Here is a 16,279-nt window from a genome sequence, read left to right as displayed (position 1 = left end):
TCTTGCTTGGGTGTCTTTATGTTTTTTTTAAAAATCATGTGACCATATAACCTGTATAGGTGGGTTATTAACCCGTTGGCTGCTGCCGTCGGCCAATGGTCGACGCGACCGCGCCCGTTTTTTAAAACGGCCGCACTGCAACAAAAAAGCGGAAGCAGCCAACGTGTTAACTAAGTGGGCCCTTTTGGGCTATAGGTGTCAGGATTCTCCGGGTTGCGCCTGCATTAACTAACACTTATGGGGCATGTGCAAGGAGAAAGAACATTATAAAGCTTGAACGGGAGTAATGACTACAACTCCCAGACTCCCCAGTGAGGGGAAGTATTAGAGCATCACCAACACGCTTCCTGTTGCGTGTAATTCGTTGGTTTCCGGATTCCTCCCGGAGATTGTGGGGAGACGCTGCACGCCGCGTTGCTCAGCGGTCTGGTTTTGGGGGAAGCCGGAGTTCTTCGGCATTTTAGAGATCCAGGTAGGATCGGAACTGAGTGGATTGACTTGTTAACGAGCGAGCTGCTTTCGGCAGCGCCGCGCTGTTGAGCTGACATCAAAGGAGCGGAGCGCGGTGGTTAACTGCCACGCGTTACCATTCTCTTGTTTCAGGAGTGAGCAAACTTCTGAGAGGACATTGAGGAATCTCTGCCCTTTTATTTCTTTGGGAAAAAGACTTCTTTTGGTACACAGTTCGCTGGACGTGATGGTGGTCGAAACTACGCACTACTGTGTGCTGATACTCACAAGCATTCACTTTTCTGACGGTATTTTGAGTTGAGAGGCTTCTCACTTTTGGATCTATCAGTGAATGCTTTGTACTTATACGTTATCAGAAGGGTTACAGTCTACGTTCATACCTTATGCCATACAGAGAGGAGTGTAGTGGTTCTTGCTTCCCACGCACTACCGTTTCTGATAATAAGGAAGCCTTGATTAATTCTTCAATCCTAGTGGAATGTTATTTCTTTTGCTAAACCAGCAGGGTGCTGTGCCTTAACAGAATCTAATTTACAGCGTCTCTCGCCTGTTGTCATGGTATGCAGAATACAGGGGTTAGCCAATTGTGCTCTATGTGTTCATATGACTGTGCTTGTTCTTGACCTATATTTGTGTCCCGATAGGCTGCATGAGGTGACAGGAGGTGATAGAGGAGACGTATTGCCAAAACAGTTTTTGCATTCATACCACAAGGTACACAACTGTTCTTTAGCAAGATCATATGAGAGTAGCTTGTTTTTCACTACTGTATTTCTTAGTATATGTTTTTTCATTTCAGGAATATCCCTTCCCTGCTGGCCCTTCCCTTTCCCTTCCCTGTTCATTTTCTCCCTCACCTAATGGTTCAAATCCTCTGTGTATTTGTACAAGAGGAATTGTGACGTTTGGAGGTGGACCCTTGTAAGCATCAATCGGATTCCGTGGAGCAGAACTGGACAATAGGTAGGCAATGAATACCTTAGTGGTGGCCCTTTGAATGTTACCATTAGGCCCCATGCTGTTTCCATTTATTGAAAGACGTAGCAATCCAGTACGTACATGAGGCATAACATTGTTGCTTGTTTTTAACTATGTCAGTTTGTTGATACATTTAGTCTTGTTTCTTATGTGCCAGTTTCGTTTGTTATGTGTTATTATGTGTGGTGTTTTAAATACTGTAGTATGGTCTTAATGTAGTCTGTGATTACATTTTTTTAAATGTATTTTTGTTCCATTAATTGTCTATATTCATATTTTTAAATTGTCACTTTCAGCCCTGATGAAGTTCAATCTCTTTTTCCTTTTCTTTTTTTTTGTAAATTTTTTTTTTTTTTAATATTTTATTATTTTCACCTGGTATAGAGTTACAAAATGCATTCAGTTATTATTACAAATTCAACAAATTCGTCATATATATACACAATCTGTTCTCATCTTATAAAAAAAACAACATAAAAGATACTAAGCATAAGTCATAACTAAGTGTCAATTCAATTCAGTTCTAATTTCCCCCAGATTTTCTCATACTTCTGAAACGATTTAATACCTCTAAGTTCTGCTAGCGTACATTCCATAGTTTTAATTTCATTAACCAGATACCACCATTCCAATACGTTAGGTGGGTTAGGGCTGATCCATGCTCTAGCTAAGGTTAGTTTAGCACAGGAGAGTAAGATAGATAACAATACGGAGTGTGGTTGGTTTGTAGTATATTGTCCTAGTATTACCATAGGGGCTGTTAGTGGTATGCTGGAAACATCTTTTATGGCTAAAATTTTCCCCACTTCTTCCCAAAACTTCCCTAATTTTGGACAAGTGAACAACATATGTATAAGATCTACTGCGTATTCATCACATTTTGGGCACTTGGTTTTCTCTCCCGAAGTGTTGTTTGAGACCCATTTAGAGATCTTTTCTGGGGTATAATATAACATGTATATAGTTCTATATTGCTGTAGACGTAGGCTAGAGGATCTTACATAATAATGGATATTGGTATATGAGATGCTTATTTGTTTTCCTGTTATGTTAGTTCCTAGTTTTGCATTCCATTTATTAGCTAGTAATTCATTATCATCCATTTTTAAATCTGTGAAGATCTTATATGCCAGACTAATTATTGATTTCTCCTTTTTGGAGTTTAAAAGTTCCCAAATACCCCCGCTCGATAAGATTTTAATTTTGTTCTTCCGCACCAAAAAGTCGTATATTTGCCTATATTTGAACTCGTGTGTGTCGGACAGTCCATATATTTGTTTTAAGGTGCAGAAATCCATTATGCCTTGAGTAGTGTATAGGTCCCCTAGCACCTCGACTCCTTTCGTTTGCCACCTTCGGAATTCCCCATCGCTAAATATGCTAGGTAGTCCGGGATTATCCCATAAGATTAATTGAGTGTGAAATATAGTGCTTTTACAGTAGATAAGTATATCTTTCCATATCTTTACTAAATCCCGTGCGGTCTTGAATTTGACCCTTTTGTAGAAGTTAGGGTCTGTAATGCGGAGTAAAAATTGTTTAGAATCTTCTTTTAGAAGTAAATGGTGGTAAAAAAGCAGATTCTCTGTATCCAATAAAGATCTAATACGCCTTATAAATGATGCCCAGAAGTAGAGTTTCAAATCTGGAAAATTAAGGCCTCCTGATCCGATTTGATTTTTTAACATCTTCAACGATCTCCTAGCTTTCTTATATCCCCAGATAAAGTTGCAGAATATGCTATCTAGTTGTTTGAAAAAAAGCCTATTTTGTGCTAAAGGAATTGATCTAAATAGGTATAGATATTTGGGAATGATTTTCATTTTTATTAAATTTATTCTGCCAATTAAATTTAATGGGAGTCGGTGCCATTTTTTTAAGTTCATGGTAGTAGTTTTCATAAGTTTATTATAATTAATCTTATTTAGCTCTTTAATGTTTGAAGTAATTTCTACTCCTAAATAGGTAGCAGTCTTACAAATTTCAGGCATTGATTGGGGGGGTGAAAAGTTAGCTATTATTTGAGTTTTATGAGTGTTTAATTTGTAGCCAGATATCTTGCCAAATTTTGATGCTTCCAGATTAATTGCTTTCAGGGAGTCAATGACTTCGGTCGAATAAATAGCAATGTCATCCGCATAAGCAGTTATTTTTAAGCTCTGCCTACTGGTTTTAAAGGGTATTATTTCTGGTTGATTATCCAATGCCTTTAGAAACGGCTCTAATGATAAAGCAAATAATAAAGGTGACAGAGGGCACCCTTGACGTGTGCCTCTCCTGATTGCGAAGTAATTTGAAGTAAGGCCACAATAACTAACGTATGCGGTTGGATTGTCATAGAGTGCCCGAATCCCATTTAAAAAGTTTCCACCAAACCCCATATGTCCCATTATATGCCATAGATAATTCCACCCCACCCGATCGAATGCTTTTTCAGCATCGAGCATTATCATTGCTAAGGGAGTAGACTCTACCTCTGCTATATCGAAAGCTGTTATTGCCGTGTTAACATGGGCTGATGTATCCCGCCCCGTCACAAACCCGTGTTGCTGTGTGCTTACTATTTTAGGCAATAGTGGTGCAAGTCTTCTTGCTTAGTCTTGCGAAAATCTTGGCGTCGGCATTAATTAAGGAGATAGGTCTATATGAGCCCATCTCCTCTTTAGGTTTACCCTTTTTATGAAAGAAAACAATTTTTGCCTTATTCCAAGAGTGCGGGGCGGCCCCTGTTCTACTTGTATGATTGATTACTTCTAGAAGAAGGGGTGTCAGCTCTTCCAAGCATGATTTATACAATTCTAAAGGGATAGCGTCCTCCCCGGCAGCTTTACCTGATGGCAATGATTTTATAGCTTCTCTTAGTTCTTCTTTAGTTATTTCTATAGCCAGATTTTCAGCTTCATAGGTTGTTATTTTGTTCGTTGGGTTTTCTTTTAGGTAATTGTCAATTGTATTGCCATTAGGCGTGTTCTCTGGTGTATACAAAATTTCATAATATTTGGCAAACTGTTTTATTATATGGTCTGTCTGGTTATATCTTTTATTATCAATCCCAATAATTTGTGAAACCGTAGATTCTGCTCTATCCTCTGCTACTTTGAACGCTAAAATTTTGCCAATTTTGTCACCCCCCTCATATTGTGTGAATTTGTATTTGTGAATCTGTGCGCTCCTTTTTTTTAATAAAGCTTCTTTAGTCTTACATTTTAGCTGACTCAGGTTTGTATTTATAGTCAGAGTTGATAGATTCCGTCTTAGATTCTCTACTAGTTTCGTCTCTTCTGCAGCAATATCCGAAGTCAAGGTTAAATTACATTTACGTCTTATTTGATTTTGTTTTAGGACATATGTCTGTACGTACCCTCTAATACTTGCTTTGCAAGTGTCCCATACTGTTAGGCAAGAAGCAGTATTTCTGTTAAAGGTCAGGAATTCTATAATGTATTGTTTCAGTTGTGTAATGAAGATCATATTCGATATTAAATTTCTTGGAAATGTAAAGGCTCTAGGAGGATTACGTTTTTGAGAGATAGTTAGTTCAACCATAATAGGGTTGTGATCAGATGTGATGCGTGGGTGTATGACCATTGTTGTTATAGAGCACATCAATGAATCTGATATTAGGGCCATATCTAAGCGTGAACATAGTTTATGAGGAGCGGAGTAGTATGTATAGCCTGGGGTATTTGGATGCAGTGAATTCCATACATCTTTAACACTATGTAACTTGCATAAATTAAGGATAGATGTTCTAGTTCTAGGCATTCAATTATAATTACCTGGGCGTGTTGTATCCATCTGACTATTCATAATACAGTTAAAATCACCCATTATTATAACTTCTCCTTCCCAATCTAATAGGGCTATACTTAATTGTTCAAATATTCGAGGGTCTTCTCTATTTGGTCCATATACAACGCATGCAACATACTTCTGATTATTATGACATAGTTGAGTTATTGCCCACCTCCCCCGTTTATCAGATTGCGTCCTAGTTATTTCTACCTTGTATCTTTTATCTTTTAATATAGCCACCCCTCTAACATGAGAGGTAGCTGCTGAATAGGTTATCATCTCGAAGCCTAGTTGATTCAACAGCTTCTTATCAATATCTATGATATGGGTTTCTGACAGAAATACTAGATGGGGATTATATAAGTTTAATTCTGCCGCAACTAAATGTCTCTTACGCTTATTGTTTAGCCCTGAGACGTTCCATGCCAGACATCTAATACTTTGCATTTTTAAAGCAATAAATATAGTAAATGGTGCAAATTATCAACATAGGTTGGTGTTCTTCCACACGTAAAAAATGGTACCTTTCGAACATAAATCTCTCCTCGAGTCTTTCTACCAGGTTGAAAATATTTTTTTCCCCCATTTTCCCCCTACCTTTCCTCCACCCATCCACCCCACACACGCCCACCCCAAACTGCGAAGATCTTCCCTCCCCCTCCCTCCCCTTACCTACTGCTGCCGTTGATGAGGCAGCACTTGCGGCTGGAAACCTAGGGCTTCCCCCCCCTCCACCTTTGATAATTTTGTATCTGCTAATATCGTTGGTTCGTTTCCTGCCCCCCTTTTTTTTCTCTTTTTTTTTCTCCCTTCCCCCCCCGCCCCCCCCCCCTCCAGCTAGATATGTCTATTTAGTCTGTATTTCAAAATGTAGAGATAGATATAAGACCTCCGCCTTTCTTTCAACTCTGTGACGGTTTGCTCTTGTTAACGCTGGTTAGGAATGCCTGCGCTTCCTGGACCTCATTAAAGAAGTTTGTATGTCCTTTCAAAATCACTTTGAGTCGAGCTGGTTCCTGCAGATAAGCTGAGCCCCCCAGTTTGTTGATTGGATCAATTAGTTTGCGCATTTCCCATCTCTTATCCAGCGTGGCTTTGCTTAGGTCCGAGCGTGCAAAGATAGTGAAGTTATCGATAGTTATAGGAGTGTTGGGTTTAGCTTTTTGCCACACCGCTTGTCGTAGCAGGAAATTACCAAAATAAATCAGAAGTGGGCGCGGAAATTTGCTGTTAAGGCGTCTTTGGCCAAGTGGAAGCCGATGTGCTCTTTGGATTTGAGAGTCCCAATCCCAATCAGAAAGTTCTGGGAACGCACGGGGCATCAGTTTAACCAAGAAAGCCCTTGGGTCGGACCCCTCTGCCCCTTCCGGAAAACCATACAGTTTAAGATTTGATCTTCTAAGACGATTCTCCAAGTCTTCTACTTTCCCCTGTAGCTGAGTTATGACTGTGTCATGTCGCTCCACATTGGCGTCAACCCTTTGCATTTTTTCCTCTACCGTAACGGTACGCTGTTGTAGCTCCATTATCTCCTGTGTGACTCCTTTTAATATGGTGGCTATATCAGTTATTGAAGTTTGCAGTCTTATGTTGTCGTTTTTCAACTGCTGGTAGTGTGTCTCCGATTCTGACCTTTGATTTACAAGGAGCTTTAAGATAGCGTCTAGCTGGGGGTGGTCGGCATTTCCCAACCTCGGCTCTTCCATTGATTTTCCCTGCCTACTTTCAGCGTGACATAAGTTTATTTCAGAGTCCGAGCCCAGGTCTACTGAGATTGTTGGATCTGGTGTGGATCCGGTGGGATCTGGTGGGGAAGCGACTGATAGAATTTCATTCCCCCCTATGAGTTGTTCATTAGCCTGCTCGTTAATGATTAAATTTGGAGTTTGCGTAGGAGTTTGCGTTATTGGGTAAGACCCATTTGCCTGTAGTTGCTGTGTCCCATTATCATTGTCTGTGGGGCTCCCACCAGAGAGCCTTAAAGTCATATTTTTAACTAGTCCTTTAGCCTCCATCCACTTTCTTAACGGACTCTTATCAGTAGCATTTTTTCTTGTGCTCAAGGGGATTGTACCTGCTATCGTGTTGGTCAAAGTTCTACCTTTTTTTTAATGAATTGTCTTGGCTTTCCCTCTGCGTTTCCATGTGGGTAGCTTATTCAGAGTCTTATTCACAGGTTTGTCTAATTCCTCTTCTGTGTCATACTCACAATCCTCAGAGGAGAAATGTTCCTCATTACATTCCAAAGTTTGCTCTATCCCGTGATTACTCACAGGTCCCGTGGCGAGACGATTATTCTCTCCCATTATGTTTTGTCCATCGCCTATGATAGCTTCCGTCTTTGAAGGGATTACTGTAATTTTAGAGAAGCATTCTGAGGTAGCAACCGATAATGTTGGTTTATCGTTGTTTAGTGGTGAGAGTCTCTCACTTGACACCTCATTTTCCATTCCTTCCCCAATGGTTTCCTCAAGACCTTCTAACTCAATTATCTCTTCAGTCTTTTTTTCCTCAGTCATGATAGGAGTGTCACCATTTTTGCTTTTATTATTGTTTGAACCACCTTCTTCCCCTATGTTTGCCCTGACTTTAGCATTTTCATTAGTGTCTATATTTTTTTTTTGCATTGTTTTTTTAGGGATTGTTCCACAATTAAGTAAGGGGGGACGCAGGACCGTCTTACCTGCTATCTTCTTGTCACTCCCCTTCATGATGTCTGCTTTATTGGGGAAGTCTTTCCCTCCTTGGGTTGATGAGACTTGCGTATTCGTTTCTGCTTCTACTTCCATATTTATTGCCAATTTCTCAGCTCCCCTCGGTGCCTTGATTGCTGAAATCCCTGTGATCTGCTGAGCCGGGGCTGGGGCAGGGGTCGGTGCGGAGGCTGAAGCTGAGGCCGAGGCTGCCGTTGAGTCTGCTGCTGTGGGTGACGATGCAGGGGCAGTAATCATCACTGCTGCTGCCGCAGCGGCTGTTGTTGAATTCTTGGTATTTCGCGTGGTTCGCGAAGGGTGTTTAGGTGACATGCCTTCTACGTTAGTGATCAAAGTTGTGGTTGAGGGCTTTGATTTGGCCAGACCAAACACAATGAGCCCAGAGTGACTGAGCCGTTTCTTGAGCCAGACCTTCACCGCTCGCCAGATCCTGGTTGTGTGCAACAGCATCCGTCATCCGTTAATCATGCAGGAGAAGAGTGATTGCTTAGTCGCTACAATGTTGCAGCGGAATTTCCAGCGTTTCCGGCGTTTTACCGATCCGTACCCGCTCGTCGTTCAGATATGCAGTGCGGCGGCGGCGGCATACAGCGGGATTCAGCGCGTTGTGCTGAGACCGCCGTCAGATGGCGTTCTGCTCCGCTGAAACTGCTAGGAGAGCTTCTGCCAGGAACACCAGGGACCAGAAGACCGGAAGACCAGAAGCAGTTTGCCCAGGAGGAATCCAATATTTTTCACTTCGGGCGGTCAACCTCCTCGGGTGAGTCAGACTGCAGCTTTGCACATTTCTCCCGCTGCTCCGCTCCTTCTAAACACCATCTTGCTGTCTCCAGCCCGGCTCAGTACTTTCACTTGGCTCCGTGCAGCACCGTGCGTTTCACCTGTTCATCCGCCCCGGCTCCGCTAGATCTATGTCCATTAACAACTCCGACACTTACACTGCCGAGAGGAGGGAGAGAAAGCACCTAGTCCGCCGCCAGCAGAGTCCTCACTCCGCCATCTTGGACTCCGCCTCCCGATGAAGTTCAATCTCAATTGAACGAATTGTGTTGGCTGGAGTTATTTCCATTGCCATTATTTGAATAAAGAAGAAGCGAAATAAGGAACTTGTGTCTGTATATTGTGTATTTTGGGACAGAAGTTTAGTGGTGCAACAATCCAAAATAATCTATATTCTTGATCTGCGTTGCAGTTGCACCCAACAACAGCAGTTGCAGGATTTGTTGTGCACTCTCTTATTGATCACTGCAAGATGTTTCACAAAATGAACGTTATAGTGAGGTGTGGCTATCCTATTTTGCCTTCACTTTGTCTTTTTTCTATGAGTCCAAATTTCCTTGCATCGGGGATTGATGACTATAAAGCATTAATCTGTCCCTACACTAACACTAAGATGAAATTCCTACTTAAACGTCTTCAGATAAAGGATAAAAGGTGTCATCATGACGAGTCTTCCTAAGAAGTCTCTCACCATTGATGGGTCAGATAACATAAAGCTATAGAGACAGAACTTGTTCTAAGGTGCTCTCTCCCCGAAGGCAGGAAGAGAAGTGAGCGCTTTTCCTACTCCCAACAATCCAATATCGAGGATAAATTTCCCAGAATCCCTTTTAGATCATGCCATTCACTCTGGATAACATCCTGAAGGTCCTTTTTCATGGGACAAGAATGTTCTTTTCAACCGATACATTTTTCCTTGGTTCCCAAGCCTTCTCCTGTGTGAAACGCAACAACCTTCCTTAATCGAATCAACCTGTACGATGTAACTTTTTGTCTCCTTGCCTGACTAGTGAAACAAGAACATTTTTCTAACTAACAAGAGCGCTTTTTCACCTGCAAAACAAAACGTGAGAAAGAAAAATTCTGCAGCACAGATGAAATTCAAACTGTTAATTCTAAAGCAAGTAAACAACCTAACAAACCTATGGGTCTATCATCTGAGAAACTTATCAGGAATACAACTTCTGTCTCAGCAACACATGGGTATGCTGGAAAGAAATCAGAGACGAGAGTTCTGACTCAAGGCGTCATACAGAAGATGGTTAACCCTGTGTTAGCAAAGTGAATAACTATATTTGGATTCCCATCAATATCATGTATGATCAATATTCTCATGTGGTCCTCCGTCCTGGGTCTTGTGTCTCTAGATCACTGAGACAACTGTAGTACCCTCTTCAGAATAATAGTGTTGAAACAACTTGGTACCCAGTCCATTACGATAATTTTTTGAGCATGATAAGTGAGTTGAACTATCCGGTAAGACGTCATGACGTCACTTGGTAGTTCTGCTAATGTTTGGATAGCTGCGAGATTTGACTTGCAGTCCATCAAAAATAAAAATAAAATTTATGAGGAAGAATGGTTTACCCATACAGATAGGTTATTGTACCCTTTTTATACGCAGGCCTTTAGCCATGCCCGGCGACTTGATCTGGTCTTATAAAAGAATGAACTACAAGAGAGGACGCGGTGACGTCATCATGTAGTTTTGATAGGTCTCACGATGTCTTCGAGACAATGCCTGCCAGGCTCTGACTACGTCTTTGACCCTTTGCAACTTGAAGGCGGAAGTCTTATTGATACTAGGAGGGGCTATAAGACACTTAAGATCTGATGATGGGCCACTAGCTGTAATGACGTAAGTTTGTAGTCTAAACTAAACAACGCGAGATCACGCGAATGAGGTTCATTTGTAGGCCGGTTTTTATCCTTTGAGACACTGGGGTTGATATCTTATAGAGATTCTGATGGGCTGCAAGAAACGTGCTACATTAAATGCATGATCGCAGTAACCAAAACATGATTAACGTAGGTAAATAACAAAACGGCTAATCAAACTACAAAAACAGACGCAATGACGTCATTTCGTAGTCCATAGAAACATCACGAGATAACGCGACTGATGTTTACCTCCGAATATTTTTCGGTCTTTTGAAAATTAGGCACACATCGAGAATCAGAGTACTTTGGTAACAAAATGGAACTTGAGACATTGCTCTGGTAATTGAATATAATAGAGAGACAACGGTTCATCTGACCATCAAGTAATCACACCTGATTGGTGGACAGGCCACCCTGTGACCAGTAATAAGGAGGGCCGCAGATTGGTTCCTTGCCTCCCCCTTTCTCAGCCACGGCCAGAGACAACGCCGGACAGGTAAGGAGCCATATTGGGCCTCTCTCATGAGACTTTAGAAGCCACTGCAGCACACTGAGTTTACAGAATAGATTGACAGAGAGACACTGACTACTTCCAGTGTCTAGTGATCTCTTTGACATATTAAAACTTTGACAATGAGAGGAGTAGTTGATAGGAGGGGCTAGGGTGATGTCCCAGAGAGCAGGATCCAAGTAGCATAGAATTTGTTTGAAAAGTAGAGTAAACCCACTGGCACATGCAGGAAGTAGAATTGAACAGGACTAAGGAGTCCTTCAGCCTATATTCAGTTCCAGTGTACTTTCCTTTTCAGAGCGGGGTCTCACTACGCCTGAGCCAGGTCCAGGACGAGGTGAGGTCTGTTCCCCGGGCACACTGGGTGAGTGGTTATATGTACTAAAATCAGACATATAGTCAAGGCAATCAAGTGAAGGAATTGTCCTTCGCTTATAGATGGTTTTCTCGGTGTTTTGTGTGTTCATTTTGTTTCTTCCTCTACAGATCTAACAGTGTTACCAGGTGTCATGGAGGAGTGAAGCTGCAGTATATGGAGACTTATATCCTTTACTGTTAACAATATATCACCGTAATATTTTCTTTCAAATTGAGTTTTTCACCAACACTAGTTTTGCAGTCGCATTGATATGAGAACAGAGGCCCTGAAGAAATCCTAGGGTCAGATTCCCGTTAAGGCTGAAACATGTTGGCCCTTATGCAGATATTTGTTAAACTGCAGGAGTAATGTTTTGCGCTGGTCCTTGTTTTTAGTTAGGAAGAGGTCTTGGCTGAATAAAAAATTATAATGAGATTTTCTATCCTATTTTAATATTTCACGCACTTTTCTTTTTCTGCACTGCACTTACCCGTCAGATCAGATTCCTATGGTTGTTCAAGTGTTGGCACGTGTGAACTATGAGTCCGAAGAGGGTACTACAGTAGTCTTGGTGATCTAGAGACACAAGACCCAGGACGGAGGACCACATGAGAATATTGATCATACATGATATTGATGGGAATCCAAATATAGTTATTCACTTTGCTAACACAGGGTTAACCATCTTCTTTATGACGCCTTGAGTCAGAACTCTCGTCTCTGATTTCTTTCCAGCATACCCATGTGTTCCTGAGAAAGAAGTTGTATTCCTGATAAGTTTCTCAGATGATAGACCCATAGGTTTGTTAAGTTGTTTACATATTAGTACATGGGGGATACAACCTATGCAAGTCTCTAAATGTCCCTCAGGCCCTCCCCAATTTGTGTGTTATATATAATTCTAAAGCAAGACCATCCATAAAAAATGCATTTCAGGCCTACAAATCCAGCTAACCTAAGAAAATGACATGTGAGCTTTACGAAATTGCATCGGAAAATAAGGCACGTTCAGTTAATATTTCTACTTACATGTAGACAACAAATTTAATAAACACATTAAATGAATGAATGATTGTCAATTGAACAACACAAGTTTCTTCATGTTAATATTTTATGCTAGTTATATTACCTTTCAACGTTAAATCTCCATGTTATTCTTCAATGGCCTAAACACATCACGTTTCATGGTATTACATTTCAAGATTCTAACATTTCACATTAATATGACAAAGGATTATATGCGGGTGCGCTCTCCACATGTTATTATAATGCACCACCACAGTTAGGAAGCGATTTCCGCTACATCAAGACTATATAATAACACCCATAGTACAATGCACTAACAACTAAATTAAGTAAGGCACAACAAGCTACACAACACACCACCACCACAAAATCGATCAAAAAATATGTTCACATTTAATGGTCTCGCAATATCTCTTTTCATGATATGGCGGTAAATGCTTTTCCATCAGGAACTGCCTTATTTAACACCAAGGACGAGTAATAGCGCAAGCCAAAAGTGTCTTGTAATCGGATTGCTGAAATCTGGCCTGTATTTAATAAAAAATGCGCACAGGGGAGCGACATGATAAATTGAGAGAAAAAACCCGCCACTGGCCATTTTACAGAACACTGCAATGACAGCAGGCGAATTACAGCTTCAAGACAATCCGAGCACATTTCTGGCCTTTCACCTCTGAGCTTTTCCGGTGTTTACAGACTCCAAGGTCTGCGAACTAAGGAGGCCCTGTCTGCTGAATGAAGACAGATGTCTTGTTAAACACTGTGTAGCTTGTGGAAAAACAAGAGCTTCACTGTTTACCACAAGCTTCTTCAGACACAAGGTCAAGGCGGCAGAGAGTCGCGCGCTCATCTCAATGAAAACCTTCAGAGGATGCCCGCGCTGCATCCCAGGAGGTGTCTCAGAATAGAACTCGAAGCACGAGGCGAGGCAGACACTCCCTGCTGCCGACGTGAAGAGGGATCTGGTGCCCTCCATATAGGTCTCAACACTTACTGTGACCCGGAAACGCATACAGCTACAGGCCTTGTTGGTAAGAGTGCAGGCAGCTTCATGGGCCATTTCACCTAGGTCATGCTGCTGTAATTCCAAATGTGTATATTATTGGAAAATCAAGCATGTGCAATAGCTTTGAGACACGAAATGGCGAGGAAGCAATAACTATGCCATCACCTTTCTTTTGCATTACAATGGCTGTGCCCAACATTTGTGATACTTACATGTTATCATGTACAAGGGGAAGCACCCAAAGTAAATCACACACAATTTCAACTGACAACCAAATTGCAGCCAGTCCCGAGGTTGGCCTAGAGAGTTTTCGTCCCTGGTTGCTGTACTTGACCCTTTGTCCGAACTGGGATTCACCCACAGGTTTCTCCCGTCTCCCTTTTAGCTCACTGCAAATAGCCAGAGTCACAAACGCTAAAATCACTGGAATTTGTATTGGTATTTTAACTTTAGTGTTTTGGCTCCTCCATGGTCCAACTCCTTCCGAACTAGTTGGTGCAGCCAGGCGACACCTTGGTATTGCCACTGCTAAGTAGCCATTAACACCTTGGCTGCTATGGCTTTTCCCGTCCTGTGCTGAAAATCCTAAGAGAGCAGCATTTCATGACGAGCTCAGCTCGTCATCAGCATGGAAGCCGACCCACCAGCTCCGATGAATTCCTCTCCTAAGTCGGATGTTTCTGCACATACACACACCATCCCATCTCCTGGCAAGCTTAAATCACTAACTCACTATTTGCCAGCCTCCTTACGGTCATTGACCTGGCCTCACTACAGAGCACGTAGGCGAGAAGTGAGCCAGGTGTTACTTATTGTAAACCTGGCCAATAATGCCCATCCCTCTGGAGGGTTGGGGAAAAAGCATTTCTTCGAACGCTTATTCCATCCTTACGCCCATCCTTCACTTATTACCAGTTGCTGATACACCGAGAGCAAACCTGCCAGTGACAAAAACCCATGACAACTACTATTGTCCTAACCTTAGACCCATAAGCACTTGAAACCAGTGGTGGGCAAGTACACTTGATGTGAATTTCTTATCTTCTACAGTTTTCCTACCACCTTTTAGCTCACCTTTTTTTAATGGCAGACATAATGCTTGAAACAGTTGATCCTCCAACGTCCCACCTTGTAGAGGCTGTCCTCCAACAACCGAGCCACTGCTGCCTCTGATGCTGCACCAATTCAGAATGAATGGATACCCAAGCGCTTCTCATCAGAGTCACATTGCCTCTTCATCCCTTGATGGTTTCCTATTTTCATACATGAGGGCCTGCCGTTGAGGTCACACTGCCTAATACTGTGTCAATGCTGTCACTGGAAAAAACACTCTCTGATCTTTGTTCACATCACACATTACTCAGGCCCTCTTCCTGCTTTGGTCAGTCTTCCACATTGGCATAATTCTCAACCTTTTGGAGCAGTTTGGCGCAGGAGATTCAATTATAGTAGCAGACTGCAGTTTCTGATTTTGTGTGTTTTTTTCATCTTTTAAATGAATGACATCGATCCAGCATTTACAGGGCCCACATTTTTATTCATCTCTTCTTCTCTCGCTAATTATTTTCTCTCTTAAGGCATTTACTAATCAGATGTGGTCCTCTGATGGATCTGGCTCATCGTATTAAGGGGTGGGGAAACTCGGGTGTCAAATGTGGGCTATCTATCAATGACAGGTATTGGTAACCAACTTACAAATTAGTAATCAAGTTAGGATATACAACCTTCAGGACCATGCTGTAAAAATATAGGTTAGCAACAGGAAGTCCAAACCTCCTGAAGAAGTTTAGACGGGCCAGAATTATACAGACCAATAACTCAGCCTTTGCAATGCAGAACAATAGTAGCAGAACCTGATATTCTGTAAATAATATATGACTATCTCTGTTATACATTAAAAACCCAGGTATCGAATGCACAGTCCCTGTAAAAAGTACATTCATCAAACTCAATAGACCCAGACATTTAAGATTTTCAATTAGAGTTTATCAAGTTAGTCAGATCTCAAATAAATCTGATAAAGGTGTAATAGGAAACTACACTTTAAAGAGAAGCAAAGGATTAAAGTACTTAAAGTCCATGGAGGGATACTCATGGAAGGGCAGGGTCTACAATGAAAATGGGCAAAAAGGGGAAACTCAGCAGGGCATTGCCAAGCTATGGGTCAGCAAAGGAGTCCAAGGAAAATTTCCCTAAGCAAGAGGTTCCTGCTATTCGCATTGCCAAGCGAAAGGGTGGTAAGAATGATATTCAATCTACCCAATTATGTCTTGCCCACCCAAATTAGGCTGGATTTTGGCCTTCAGACCCAAGATAGTGCTTGAATAGGAGCCTATGTCAAGTGATGGCACAGGATAAAAAAGTCAGAACCAGGAACACTGAACACTCACCTATGGAATGAAATATACGCAAGGAAGGACTGTGCAGCCATGGCATATTTGACATCATCAATAAATCGACTATACCTCGAGGATCTCTGGGAAGCCTCAGGGACCCACAACAGCTTCAAGCATCTTGTAAACAAGACAGTGAAAAGGCTGTCTATAGTGGAAGACAAGGCAGCGCTTAGAGAAAGGGCCCACATATGGTTCGTTCTGCAGAGCTACACCAAGCCCTCCCCATAATCTTACTTAGGCGTTGGATTCAATATGAGAGTGAACAATACCTGTACTTCCAAATGGGCATTCTAAAAATCTTACCACACTTTCCTCCCTGGAAACGATTAACAACACTAACTATCTGCCGCTTATGTGAGAAAG

Source organism: Lissotriton vulgaris, chromosome 2_1, assembly GCF_964263255.1.
Source record: "Lissotriton vulgaris chromosome 2_1, aLisVul1.2, whole genome shotgun sequence".
Taxonomy (NCBI): Eukaryota; Metazoa; Chordata; class Amphibia; order Caudata; family Salamandridae; genus Lissotriton; species Lissotriton vulgaris.
The sequence above is the reverse complement of the archived record's forward strand: the minus strand, read 5'-3'. Positions refer to the sequence as shown.